We start from the raw sequence: 15,361 nt of genomic DNA, 5'->3' as shown, positions 1-15,361 counted from the left end.
TGATTTGTTTGTTAACATCCAAACTTTGATTGGATGTAAAACGTATTGCTTCAAATGCAACCAATAACCCTAATTAAAAATGCGTTGTTCCTGTTAACGACTGTCACCCGTCCCTGCGATGCTTATGTTGATTTCAGCTCTTAGTGTTTGTGTGTGTTTTAATAGGAATGTGGATCTTTCAAATCAATTTGAAAAGTACCTATGATCTCGTTCCACATTTTATTCTGTGTCATGTAATGTGGAGAACTGGTCTTGGTCTCGACTTGGTTTCTGTTTGGGCGGTCTTGACTACAACACTAATCGAGACATATGTGATTTTTGCCTGACAGATGCTATATTGCACCGAGCATTTAAATCAGCATCACTTTTACAATAACACTGACAGGGTGTTGCTATTCATCTGCCTCACTGTCGCTCGACCTTGAGTTTGTTTTGAAGAGCAAAAAGAAGGATAAAAGGTGATAACGGCCCTGCAGCCTTTAATAGTGAATATACATTCTGAGGTTAAGTCACTGTGCAGCTTGAGATGTGCAGGTGTAACAGTGGAAGCAGAATAAAATTTGAAGTCATTTGAAATTACAGTAAAAGAGTTCCTGATGTGCCTTAAAGCAGTCTTACACCTTAAATCTCAATGACTGATGTTAAAGTGTTATTCTGTACTTTTGAACAGCCTGAAAAGTGGACATATCACTTGTGGGATAATTAAACAGAAACCTTTGTTGTGTGTGTGTTTTTAGTATTCAACGTGTACAAAGATGCTGTTTTCATTATTTAATGTCTTTTAACCACTTCATAAAGCTGCAGGTGGTCACCTAATGGTTCTTTTTGTTCCAACCGTTCCAATTACTGGACCACATGGGAAAATTTGGATGATAAAATGCTCTAACCTCCCTCCACAATTAATGTCAAAGTGCCCTTGAGCACAGCGGTTAACCTAATACTCAGTGGTAGGGGATAGTGGTTGTACTGGGTGGTGACATCATCTAGCCTGGTGTATGTAGGCTGTTTCCCACTGCTGCAGTTGGCCTACAAGTCAAAAGTATTTCTTAAGTTATCTTACCTGGTTAAATGAGAATTAAAGCAACTTCCGGATTATTGACACCAACCCACCGATTATGTCGGAGTGCCCTTATTGGTGGGGATAACAAGGAACATCATCTAATTGGTACACACAAGACAGATGGACCAATCAGACACATAATATCTCATCTGCATTAACATACACACACACACACAAACATAAGCCCCCTCCAGTCTCCTAGATAGGCTGGAACAGACTGGACCTGTCCACAATTTGATGATTGACGGCTCAGCCTAAATGAACTGCTGCAGAGCTCTGTGCATGTGTATGTGTTTTTTGCAAAGCTGCCAGGGGCTACCTAAGTCACTTATTGATCCACAGGGCCCCTTAAGACCACTAATCAAATGAAGTGGATGCTTAGGGGACTCAAGAGGCACATGAAAGTTTCTCAAGTTTCTTAGACTTATCTTACGTCACCCACTCACACACACATTGTCACAGTTTGCCAATCTGTTGTTCAGTTTGCTTCTTTGTGTGTGTGTGTGTGTCTACATGTACCCCAACAACCTCCCCTTCTGTCTGAGCCATCCATCAGCCCCAGTGACTGATGGTTTAACTCCAGCAGGTCCAGCTCCACAGATGGACTTTTCCCTGCCGCTGAAGCCCACAGGGAGAGGCCTTCATGGGCCAGGCCTCTCAAAGAGACTGGGTGTCTGGACAGAAGCCCTGGAGCTTTGTGGGGGTGACAGAGAGAAGGATCAATGGTTCACTTTAAGGATCTCAGGCCTAATAGAATAGATGTGATGTGTGTGTTTTTGTGTACGTGGGGGATGGTTGGTGATGGATGGGGACATGGTATGGACGGAAGGGTAGGATGGATAGATAGACAACTAGGATGTTGACAGCAAATCTATGAGTAAAAAGCATGAAGAGGATTGCTACTTGAAAAGCAGCAATATATTAGTGTGGTGACGAAGGAAATAAAAAACAATGCCAGCTAAATACAAATACGTCACAGGATCAAATGTAGCTCATGACTCAGTTCCGAGTCATTCCATTTTTCCAACCTCTCTGCAACAGAATAAAGAAGAAAAGATTTACAATAATCTTCAGAAAGAATAGCAAATTGCAGCCATTTGGAAAGGACTACCCAGTGTGTTGCAATATGCCTGGGTGCAGAACAACAATACAGCACAATCACTGTTCCCACATCTGTTGCTGGGGTTAATCAATGACTATACAGTGACAGCGAATAGACTGCTGATTCCATATGCCCCGCAAAGAATAGAAAATCATTGACTAATCAGAACTTGATAGAAGCCACATAGGGTGGAGAACAGCTGCTGTGCCCAGTGAGCCCGACTGTAATCACATTATATATTATTGATCTGCTAAACTGAGAATTATGGGTTCTGATATTTCTACAGTCAACGAGAACAATAACAGTTTCCAAGGTCACTGGGCAGCGATGGGACTGAAGCAGCGACCTACTGATATAAAATATATAAAAACCGAGCTACATACACTTCTACCCGGGCCTCATAAGAGAGGAAAATTCTAAGAACTTCACAACTTTCCTCTCAAGCACCGTATTTTGCAAAAAAACACACACACAACGTTTACACGCACACACAAACATAGACATTTGGATATTAGAGGTGGTGCTTCGGGCATTAGAAGTGTAGCTGCAAACTGTCCACACTGCACTGCAGAGATATTGATGTCTTAATACAATAAAAAGCAAAATAAACATTATTATCCTGATCGTTATAATTATCTTCAGCCCAGAGGCTCAAACTGAATTATTCATGGAGTGCTTAATTAAATGGGTAGACTAGGCTGTGAGCGCGTGTGTGTGTGTATATATGTGTGTGTCTCTGTTGCCCAATGTCTTTTTGGACAGTAACATTAAATGAGAGTAAATATTCAATCATTCTGGAGGGACTTACAAAGAAAGAGATGATGCCGTGACTGAGACAGAGTTGGGGAGGGAGGGAGGGAAGGAGAGAAAGAGAGAGGGGGAATGGATTACACACGCATCCTCGTTCGCCCTTCACTGTGGTCCCTGTCGAGGAAAAGGAAGACAGACAGCCGTTTAACGTTTCAGAGCGACAGGGCTTTTTTTTATACACTTCTTTCATTTAACTGCACAACAAGCAACCAGCACTCGACAGTTCTACTCATAAGGCCATAAGACACACACATAGAGGCACACAAGTGTGTAAAGAAGCTGAATGCGACGCCTTTAATGCAGTCAATAGTGAAGTCAAGGCCACAGTAGTTAAATGGTGGCGTAGTAGACAGTTATTACTTCTCCGTCACTGTGATTACTGTATCAACCACTGAATGAAAGCACTTCCTTTGGTCGTGCCACTGATATTACTCTTGGAAAATGTAGATGGTGTCACAATGCCAATACACAGACACACACATATAGTATGCACACACACACAAATGGAGGCAAGCAAACTTGGCCAGACAAAAACTTTTAGATACACTAATGCACAAAGTACAGTCATGCACATCTAGTGCATGATATTTGCCAACACATCACATGTATACATAGAGAGTATCAACACAAATACAGCAGGCACACACATTTATATAAAGAACATTTACTTTGAACACACACAATTGCACACATGTGAGATCTGAGATGAAAGGTCCAACTTACTCTTTCATTCTTGTCTCTCTCTCTCTCTCTCACACACACACAAAACACACACACACACACACACACACACACACTGTTGGCATTCTTTCAGCGTTGACTCTGTTTCCATCATCTTTTCCTCAGACATTTGATGTAGAGCTTCTACACACACACACACACACACACACGAGTACAAACCAGTGACATGCTGATGTGCCAACAGACGTAGTCTGGACACTGTGGTAATGTCATTCACTTTATTATGCATTAGTACCTTTTTCATTACACCCAAATGACATTTGGTAGGGTCCACTAATCAGTCTCATGGGACCCCTACTGACTCCCCAAACCTATTTACCACACACACACACACACACACACACACACACACACACACACACACACACACACACACACATTTACAGACTGAACATTCAAGCATACATTCATATTTCTACACAGACAAATTAAATACTGGATGTGCTGCCTACATGTGCAAATGTGTCTTTGTAGGCAGGGACGCACACATACAGGACAGATGCATTTATGCTGTGTGTATGCATTGTAAGTTATTTTATTTAAAAAAAGCATTTTTGAACTGTCCTAAATCTGAAGTGCACCTACTGCATATAATGAACAGACCCACACAGGGGAGGGGGAGGGTGGGGGACTTGGGATGACTGGGGCCCCTGGGCTTGTGTCATTATCCAGGCCCTACCTACACCATGAAATGATGCATTACTCCATAAGAGAAATGCCATGCCAACAGGAAGGCTATGTTACTGTATGTTAATGCATAGGCTTTCAAAACAAAATCCAAGCTTAAATTTGAACTTATCATGCCCACTACACAACAAGTCACTAATATGCCCCAGAAACACAGCAACAGTCAAAATAATGTCCATAAAATCACACGTTACCTTTTAGACAAGCTGTGTTCTGCATAATTCTTAGCAGTGAAGTTAAACTTCACCTTCCGAAGCTAGTTCCCCTCAAGCGTCAGTTATCAGTCAGTTATTTAGCCGCATCTTCTTCCAATGTGACAGACGCTGAAGCATCTAAGACCAAAAACAGGTCAGTTTAGCATTTTTTTGTATGTGCCACTTTTACTTGAATATCTTTTTGTTGTTTCTTTATTTTGCTCTGCTATGATATTTTCTTTGATCCGCCATAATGGCCCACCCGCATGACCTTTACCCTCTAATTGGCAAACCCAAACCAATAAAGAAAGAGTGATTATGATGGAAGAATACACAGTTTTATTTACAGAGCGCCGAACAGAAGTTTTCTCATTGCAACTTTTCAGGTCTAGACTAGGGGTGCACGATTTGGAGAAAAAGTCATATTGCGATTATTGTGGATAATATTGTGATTTGCCATTATGATTCAATTATAATGGAAGAAATGATACTATGAGTCTATTTTCTTAATTATTAAGGAATGCACGAAATACTGGCATTCTGAAATATGTATTTCTCAACTTGAGTTGAGCAATAAACAATATTTCTGCAATAACAAGTAAAACAGATGTAAAGGAGCACAAACCAGCACACCGGCACACCGGCACACCGGCACCGGCTCAATGTACAGCTGTCTACTGCAGAGTCTCTCTCCACAACCTGGAAGAGGAACTGTACATGAGTGTATTAATGTTTCAGAATCAGGATCAGAATCAGAAGGAGCTTTACTAGTTAGTATAAGTTCTGTTTTACACATACAAGGAATTGGCTTTGGTGTTAAGTTGCTACACGCAGACAGACATACAGCTGACATAAATAGATGTAGAAATATATAAATATGTAATAAACAAATGCAAGTTATATAAGAACAGAAAGAACAGAAAAATAAAAGAAAAATAATACTGACAATAACTGACAATATAAAAAAATAACAATGGAACAACAACAATTTACAATTAAAAACAAATTAACAACAAATATGTGCAGTGCAATGTGCCAGGTTCATGCATGATATGACATAAAGTGATATTTACATGTGCAAAGACAATTGTATTATTTGAAGGGGGATGTGGGGGGGTGGAGAGTCAGTGGGGCGCCGGGGCCTTGTTGATGAGGCTAGCTGCAGACGGGTAGAAGCTGTTTTTGTGGCAAGAGGTTTTGGTCCTGATGGACCGCAGCCTCCTGCCAGAGGGGAGAGTCTGAAACAGTTTGTGTCCGGGGTGGGAGGGGTCAGCTGCAATCTTTCCTGCTCGCTTCAGAGTCCTGAAGTGATGGAAGATTGCAGCCAATCACCTTCTCTGCAGAGCGAATGATGCGCTGCCCTTGTCCCTGGCAGTGGCAGCAGCGTGCCAGATGGTGATGGAGGAGGTGAGGATGGACTCACTGATGGCGGTGTAGAAGTGCACCATCATTGTCTTTGGCAGGCTGAACTTCTTCAGCTGCCGCATTGTTGGGCTTCTGTAAATAGCATCATAGAGTACGGTCTAGACCTGCTCTTTTATGAAAAGCGCTGCGAGATAACTGTTGTTGTGATTTGGCGCTATATACATAAAACTGAATTGAATTGAACTGAATTCGAGAGCCTGGTGTGGGCTGAGATAATGAGCAGACTACAGCACACAGAAGAGAGCGTCACCCACTTTTTCTGTTGTATTAAATCGCACGCTTTAGCGGTTATGTAATCGCACATGACGACATCGCGGTTGCGATTAGATTAATCATGCAGCCCTAGCTGGACCATACTGTTTACTTAGATATGTTCAAAACAAGAAGGTGCTGAAAACCTGTAATAGTTGTTAATTATGCTATATGCACATAGTGTAAAATCTTCATTCATTTCTTGTTGAGGAGCAACATACAAGCATCAACAGAGCATCAAATACAGCACGAGAACTACAACTGACAATACATACTAGTAAGAGCTCATAGTTCATATAACATCAATGGGGTAAATACCTAGGGAAGGAAGTAAGAGTTAACAAAAAAGTGCAATCAATACAAAATAATTGTAGGGGATAGAAGAAGAAGAGCACAGGAAGTGCATGTTAGATGTTAGGAGTTAGAGGTGTTATAAGAGGAAGTGTTCTCGAAAGAGAGGAGTTTTCAAGAGCTTCTTGAAGTTAGAGAGGGACGCCCCTGCTCTGATGGCGTATGGTAGCTCGTTCCACCATCGTGGTGTCACAGATGCAAACAGCCAGGACTGGGATTGCTTTGTGTGAAGGGATGGCAGAGCCAGGCGGCGTTCGTTGGAGGAGTGTAGTGGCCGAGAAAGAACGTAAGTTTGTATTATGGAGTTTAGGTAGATGGTTGCAGACCCAGTACTCACTCTGTATGCAAGCATTAGTGACTTGAATTTGATTCTGGAGGCCACGGGGAACCAGTGGAGGTCACTATTACATGATTAATGATTTTCTATTTACATTTTGATACAGGTATGTATCAAGGTATTGGTTAGCCTGTGCTTAACTCCAGCCTTGCACACACCTATGTGCACAGAAGGATCCAACCACAGACGCATACACTGCATGTTTTACCCATAGGAAGGCACATGCAGTATTTAAACTCGCATTCCAGCACTTTGCTTTCATGCTTCACTACACCGCAGCTCTAATATCTACACGCAAGAGTGGAAGATTGAAACTCAAGCACACACATATGCTTCTCTATTGTATATACATAGAGACATCTGCTCATATGTCAACATGCCCACCCCCTACACCCCAAAAGACGCAAGAAAGAAATGTGTGGAGAGTTTAGGTCGGTAATGCAGAGTACGGGAGTGTTGTTGCCTGCGCTGAGTACTGAGAGATTAGGTTTAGAGTTTCAACCTTGGGGCAACAGTGTGCAGGGAACATAGGAGTGTGTGTGTGTGTGTGTGTGTGTGTTGCCTGAGGCCAGCAGTGTTATTGTACTGAGGCTGGGTGTATTGTTTCAACCCTGAAGTGTTTCTGTACATAGCGATCTGTTGACCCCTACCTGAAAGCTCCTAAAATTGTTTTCACCATCTAAAGCTTTGGCACGCTTTCCCATAATCATCTAGAGAGAATGCATCATTTTGAGGGCAATTTCACCCACAGCGAGGACCAAGGACGTTCTCTTATTATGCTTTTATTTCTCTTCGCCTGTATTTGTTGTTGTTGTCATTAATTTTGTCCTGTTACTAATGCCCATGCCCACTGACAGTAGTAGCACCCTATGATGTATTAGCTCTGTTGTCTCTTAACTTTGTTACCTTATCACTTACTTTAAACATACCTTTATTACTAATTACCTCTATCAGCTATCATCTTTATTACCTATTCCCAATGATGTAGTGTCTAAAGAAAAGGCAGATAACCAACCACATTTAGTTAACCATCATCAGGCAACTTTTTCTAATAATGACTGCTTTTTAAGTCACCTTGAAGCTTTTTACCATTGATGAATTACAGTAAAGCCATAAAAAATATTCTGCGTATCAGCCACAAAATGGGCCGTTACTCTTTTCTGTAAAATATAATGGCAGTTGAATTACATTTTGCTCAGTTTAACCCTCCTCACAGCTTTTAACATTCTTTTTTTTAAACCAAAATGTTACCCTTAAAAACATAAATTACAGCTGTAAATTTAGTTGTGTGTCAACGGGACAGAGACAATGGCCACCCCCAGTCAATATAATCACTTTCTTTCCAGTCTGCCCAGAATGCCCTTTCTTTTTTGACTCACACAGTGCTATGGAGCTAATTTAATATTAGCTCTGCTCAATGGAGGTAGATGACCTTTGAGTCAGGGTACTTTTAAGTCCGCCATGGCCTGATCAACTAATGGTGTATGTATAGTCTAAGCAAGCAGGCACAGAGAGCTTCATTTGCTACTTAATGGTGGCTGTTTAATCTAATTCTTGTTCCCCATCTTAATTCCCTGTGTCTTTTTTATCGGTAATGTTTTTCTAAGGGAAAAATTCACTTTGTGTGGAGAAGAAGGCGGAGGAGTGAACCAGATGTACACTCTGTGTGTGTGTCCGTGTGTGTGTCCGTGTGTGTGTGTTTGTGCATGGGCCCCCATGGCTCAAAGGATAAGACATGGATAAAACAATGGTGTTTGCTGCTGGCACTAAAGGCTCATCATGAGCGGCCCCTCCTCAGCCGGCACACACCAACACAAACATGTACACAAAGAGAGCTACACACTCCAGCTGGGACGGTACCCAGTGACAGGCACTAGGACTCACAGATGCCCAGGTGGTGCAGGAAACCCTGGAGCTACGCCCAGACTGGCATAGGAGAGACTGCCTACACACTTAAAAGAAATGAACACACACACAGACACACTCACAGAATTGCACACATATACAGTTACAACGGCTTACACACACCTATGAAGCTCATGAACCCGTGGACTGACACACACACACACACACACACACACACACACACACACACACACACACACACACACAAAAGCACACCCTTGCTCACTCCCCACCTTCTCGCAATTAACACTGCTCCTATAGCTCGAGGCACAGAGGAAATGAGGTTTTGGTTTTGTAACTGTGTATGTGAGAGAGGGAGAGAGAGTTGTAAGAGGTAGAGGGATTAAGGAGGAGGTGGGTGGAGGGTTATGGTTGGCGAAGGAAATATAATGTGTGGCATGGAACTATGTACTCAGGGTACGGTAATGAAAGTGCATGAGAAGTTGTGTGTGTCAGCGTATATGTGCGCCCGGATGTGTGCATTCCCGTGTGTGTGTGCAGATGTGCGCCCACGTTAAGTCGTTCCCCACCCATTCTCTCTCTAAGTATCATGTTCAGAGGCTGCAGTTCATTCCTGTCTGTCTGATTGTGTTGTTGTGCAGTCATGGCTAATTACCCTGATAGTCTGTTGACAGCGCTGAGACAATTAAACAGCCAAATGGAAAACAGGAGGGGGAACTTGTCTGAAATGTCCTCTCTGAGAGTTGAACTAAAGAGTGATTCATCTCCAACATGTGTTTATAATAGGAAATCGTTTACAGGCAAAAGGGATGGAGTTTGTTTAGCAAATTGTGGGACGCCTGCTCCGATGTTAGCTTCAGAGTCTAAGCGTTTGCTGTTTTCTTTGTCTTGCTGTTTGTCTTACATCTCAATGTATACATCTCAAGCTTGTAGGAGAACAATATATTCAACATTATCACAAACTCCTGTATAATCTAGTGTTACCCAAGACATCATATCTGTATAGATGACCACCAGAGGAGTAGATACAGGCTAGTAGTAAGGCATGCCACAACTTGTTTAGGTAGGTTCACAGCATCTAGTTTGCCAACAGGTGATTTTTAATATAGAAAATAAGACAATTGTTATATATGGACTAACAAGAACAAGCAATACATTTTAGCATTCCATGTATATATTTATAATACATTTTCAGACTTTTATTTTAGTACGAAATTGTATGTCATTCCATTGAACACCTGCTTCTGGTCATATATTTGACTGCCAACACAGAATGATATTCTAATATTATATATATTAAGATGTCTGAATGTTTTGACTCCTTTGTTGCAGTCCAGCCATAAATTGTTTACCTTTTTCTTTGCCTCACTAGCAGCATGGAAGATGATTCCTCTGCCCTGAGTTTTCATCTAGTGCCAGCGGCAGGTCAGAGGATTCACTTGTCCACTGAAATATCTCAACATCTGCCAGTTAGTCGGACAAAATATTCTAAAGACATTCATGTCCCCCTCAAAATGATTTGTAATCACTTCTCTGACCCTCTGAGTTTTCCATCTAGCACCATCAGCAGGTTATTTTTTATTTTGTTAGGCCTTTTGAACTGCAAAATTGAATGACATTATCATCATCCTAAACTGTACTTTTGTGCAAATTAGCAAATGTTAGCATACTAACACACTAAACTCAGATAGTGAACATGGACAACAATAAACATTAGCATGTTAGCATTGTCATTGTGAGCCTGTTAGCATGCTGATGTTAGCATTTAGCTCAAAGCATCACTGTGCCTTAGTACAGCCTCACAGAGCCACTAGATATTGCTGTAGATTCTTAGTCTTGTGTTGCCTGGTCTTACGCCTACACAATTTGAGAAGTTTTTGAAAAAAGATTGTGAGTGATCATAGTAGCAATACGTTAACCAAATCTTTTGGAGTATGATTAATTTTGCTGAACTATCAGCACCTCAGGTTACAGTACAGTCTTTACAAAATTAGATTTAGAAGGCTAGCATTGCCTGAAATATCAAAGAATACACTGCTCCCATCTGCAGAATCCATACAGTATGTTATCTTTATCAGCTTCCCTGTAATCGAGAAACCGCCATGCTGTGTATATATAGGGCAGGTCTGTCCCATAGGTGATAGGAGCATCCATTATGTACACACATTACATACAAATGGAATTTGCATAAACATGATGAGGGAATTAAGAGGGTTAGGGGTTAGTGCTGCTTGGAGGCGGGGGGCAGGGCTGACAAGAGGTTTAAAGATGCATTATGGGATTCTCACCAATGATTTGAGGCATTTCTCATTAAATAGCGTGCATTTGATACAGACAGGGGAAGCTAAGAGTGGGGATAACATGAAACAAAGGTTGTGAGCAGAATTTAAATCCATATCATCAGCTATAAATGGTAGTACACGTGTCAGCTGAACCACCACTTCACCCATGGGATTAAATAAATTGCAGGTGTGTACACAAAGGTTCTCCGAGGCTAATGGTTGCCTATGGAAAACAATCTCTTCACAACTTACTGCTCCCAGCATTATACAACATCCAGATTGATTTTGCTCCAGCGTTTCAGAAGAATACAAATATTCTCAAAGAATTCACAGCTTCAAAGTGCATTTCAGCCTCTAAGCACTGTGATGTGTGATCAGTCTTTGTGTCAAGAGCGCAGTCAACCCACGTCTCTAACTCAGTGAAATATACACAAGCAGGGCCGGCAGCAGGGCAAGCTTGGCACTAGAGTTGTCGCTGTAGACTGATTCCAGATTGGGTCTTCAGGGGTTGTGGGGGGTGAGGGTGGATGGGTGGTGGTACAGTTTGGCAGGGTTGTTCACACACTTAGGGCCAGGCCTTGGGGTGTGTGTGCATCTGTGTGTGTGTCTGGCTCCTGGTGTGTGTTGGCAGGATGTGTGCTGGCAGCACCCCTGTCTGACACCACTACAGTTGGTCCCCTCTGTATATCCGTCACACCCCTTATTCTCCAGCTCCACAACCTGCCCACCCTCTTCCTGCTTTCTTCCGGGGGAGGAGGCCTGGGCGCCCTTCTTCCCGCTTTTCATCTCCTCCTCCCTTTCTTCCTCCTCCACCTCCTCCTCCATTGTCTGTCCATATCATATTTTCCATCATCTCTAAACCTGATTCTGTACATATGAGTTTTGAAGGCCAGCACTGATATTTTGAGACTAAAGATATCATTATCCAATATTTTGTGCGGTTATAGCTGGCATTTAAATAAAAAATTAGTTCAAAAAAATATCACGGAACGATAAAATAATGAAACATAGTCTGAACAGAAAATAAAAGTTTATTGCAGGTTTTACAGGCTGTTTTCAGGCAGCTATGGTCAGAGAGGAACTGCCATCATATTGGCAGAGGATGCCAATATATGATATGTCATAAAAAAGCAATAACTGCCTGATGTAAGTGCAGATCATATATCTGCCTAACTATAACCAGATCTGCACAACAGACACATCCTCCCTGTCTTTGTTTCTGCTTGAGAACTATGCCTGTGCACCAAAAAGTTTCCATGAAACATCCGTCCGTCGTCAACCACTTATCCTACGTACAGGGTCGCGGGGGGGGGGGCTGGAGCCAATCCCAGCTTACATCGGGCAAAAGGCACCCTGGACAGGTTGCCAGTCCATCACAGGGCCACACATAGACAAACAGCCACTCACACCAAAGGACAGTTTTAGACACCAAGTGACCTAGCCTGCATGTTTTTGGATGGTTGGAGGAAGCCAGAGCACCCGGTGAGAACAAGCAAACTCCACACAGAAAGGCCGGGGAAACGGGAGTTTGAACCCACGACCTTCTTGCTGTGAGGCGACAGTGCTAACCAATGCACCACTGCACTGGCCCATGAAACACCCATGAAGCCAAATTTCCTTTTGACTGGTAGAGATTTTCTAGCAGTATTTCAAGCTTCTAAAAATCACCAAAAGTGGAGATGGCAACAGAGAGTTCCTCCTTCCCCCATTAGCCCTCTCTTGCCTCTGACATCTTTGTTCCCTCTCTGTAGGTCTTTTGTTTTACATTCATGACAGTAGTCAGACTGCTTTCCTGAGCAGTCTTTATTTTAGGAAGCCTGAGACGGCTCCAGTTTTAAGGAGACACTGGACAGGAGGCTCTAGATAGATCAGCCTTAGGCTAACAGGAGTACATTTTGTTCCTGAGGTGTGTGTGTTTGGTGTATGGGTGTTGTGTTGGTAAGGAGAGGGAACATGGAGAAAGAATAGGGGGGGGGGGTCTAAAACCAATAAAACTTCTCCGGGCACCAAACAGCACATCTGTGCAAAAGTCAACTCAAAATTTACCGTGAAGACACATTCTTTCTTTCCTCTGTTCCGTCCGAAGTGGCTCCCGTTATGCCCACTCACCCAACCCTCCAAAATCCAACTTCCCCCTCTCTCAAGACACCCCCACCCTTGTCCCCTCCTTCTGTGTCTCTCAGTGGCAGATGGGCACTGTGTGTGACAGCAGGGTCATTGGGTCACACCCACATGGGGTAGGGCTCTCCTTTTGTGTGTGTATGTGTGCATGTGTGTAATTTGACCTTTAGCATGCACACATGTATTTGAGGGTTATTTTGTGTGTGTGTGTGTGTGTGTGTGTGTGTGTGTGTGTGTGTGTGTGTGTGTGTGTATGCTTAGGTACATGTTTATGGGTGTCTAGATTTTTGTGCTACTTACTGCTACTTTCTTAACATGTTCGTTTCATGTTTTTATGTGTTGTTTGATATATTTGTGTGTCACTGTATCTGTGGTGGCTATTGTGAGTGTGCATATCTCCAACTTTGTGCGTGTGTGTGTGTAAAGAGGTATCCTGTGCAGCCATGTACAAGGGAAATGGTTTGTAACCTTAAGCAGCCCCTTTTAGCCTCACCACGCACAGAAGTTTACACACACACACACTCCCCTGCTGTGCCTCCAGTCTCAGACATGATATGCGTGACTGTGTCTGTGTGGCACGGTCACGCATGTTTCCATGAGTGTCTGAGCATGTGTGTGTCTGAGAGTGTGTGTGGGTGAAAAGAGACACAGACTGAATGGATGAGAGTATTTATATGTGTGAGTGTGTGTGACAGTGTGTGTATGTGAGTGTGTGAGTACCATTGTGTGTGAGACAGAAGCCTGAGGGCATGCTCATCAGCAGAGAGACACAGATTTGCATAATGAAATTCCCTCTATCGCACCACCGCAGAGGACAAAATAAAACAAGACCCTTAACAAACCCTTTAAACACCTAGGTGAATACAACTGAAGTACACGCACATACACACATACTTATCCTTTAGACCTTCGATTGTACCTCAAGCCTGCCAAGAGGCTTTGAAAGTTTGTTACTATAGGTACCATTGCTCTTGTTGTGTGTTTGAGTGCGTCCCTTCTCTTCTGTATGATGCTTGTTTTGCTCAATATGACAACAACAACAATGCTGTTCTACTTTGCAACTCCTCTCCAGAACTGTATGTGAATAGCCTTTGTGGTGTGTGTGTGTACGTGTGTGACTGAATCTTTCATAACCCAGACAGACATGTGGAATCAGGAGCTCATCCGACCTTTCATGCCTGGATTTGTCTGAAAAAAAGAAAAGAAATCTCATCACTATGACCCAGTCATTCAGTTGAAGAATCTGCTCCAGATTGCACATCATGTGAATGCCTCAGTCACGTCTGTCTGTCTGTCTGTGTGTGTGTGTGTGTATGTGGGTGAGAGAGGGAGAGAAGGTCTGTGCTTTCGTGCACCGTGGTGCTATCAGTGTATCTGTCAGGCGAGAGGATAAAGGCAACCTGGGACCTTCACATGTGCACGCCTGGCAGACAGGAAATCTCCCATCACCACCGTCCTCTGCCTGCCTGCCTGCCTGAATGTAATGATGTACACGCTTCAACTGCAGAGAGAAGAAGGGGGAAGAGGTGGCTGAGGTGGTGGTGGACAGGGGTTAACTGGTCGATAGAGGAGGGGAGGGCTGGGTGAAGGAGGAAAAGGAGAAGGAGAGAGAGAAATCAGTTGTTTTGGACAAGCATCATTTTTCCTCCAAAGGACCCTGGCAGCTGTTGTGTGTAATGGTGAGTGGTGAGGAGGAGGGGAGGGAGGCAGGCACAGGCAAAAGAGAGGAGAAGAGAGAATGGGGGAGATGGGGATGCCGAGAAAGCACCGGGGAGGAAAAGCATCCTTTAGCTATTGTGGAGAAAACCTGAAGGGAGTAGGAGCGTGTGTGTGTGTGTGTGTGTGTGTGTGTGTGTGTGTGTGTGTGTGTGTGTGTGTGTGTGTGTGCAGAAGGGGTGGAAGGGGGGGAGCAATCGGATCTATACAGAGACCACCTGTTTCATCAGGGGAAAGAACAAAAACATAAATCGAGTATGTCGGCAAACAAGGACAGAAGCAGCGGAGGATTTCACAGGTCTTATGGATGTTATGCCTCTCCAAGCTTAGACACTATAGACAGAATTTAACCACTGCTGGCAACAGGTCTGTTAAATGAGGCCTTCTATACAAGCTCAGCTGGCATTTTTCAGCCCC

This window comes from Micropterus salmoides, unplaced genomic scaffold (genome assembly GCF_014851395.1).
Source record: "Micropterus salmoides isolate LMB-PRFRI ecotype aquatic unplaced genomic scaffold, ASM1485139v1 Ms_hic_scaffold_2, whole genome shotgun sequence".
Taxonomy (NCBI): domain Eukaryota; kingdom Metazoa; phylum Chordata; class Actinopteri; order Centrarchiformes; family Centrarchidae; genus Micropterus; species Micropterus salmoides.
The sequence above is the reverse complement of the archived record's forward strand: the minus strand, read 5'-3'. Positions refer to the sequence as shown.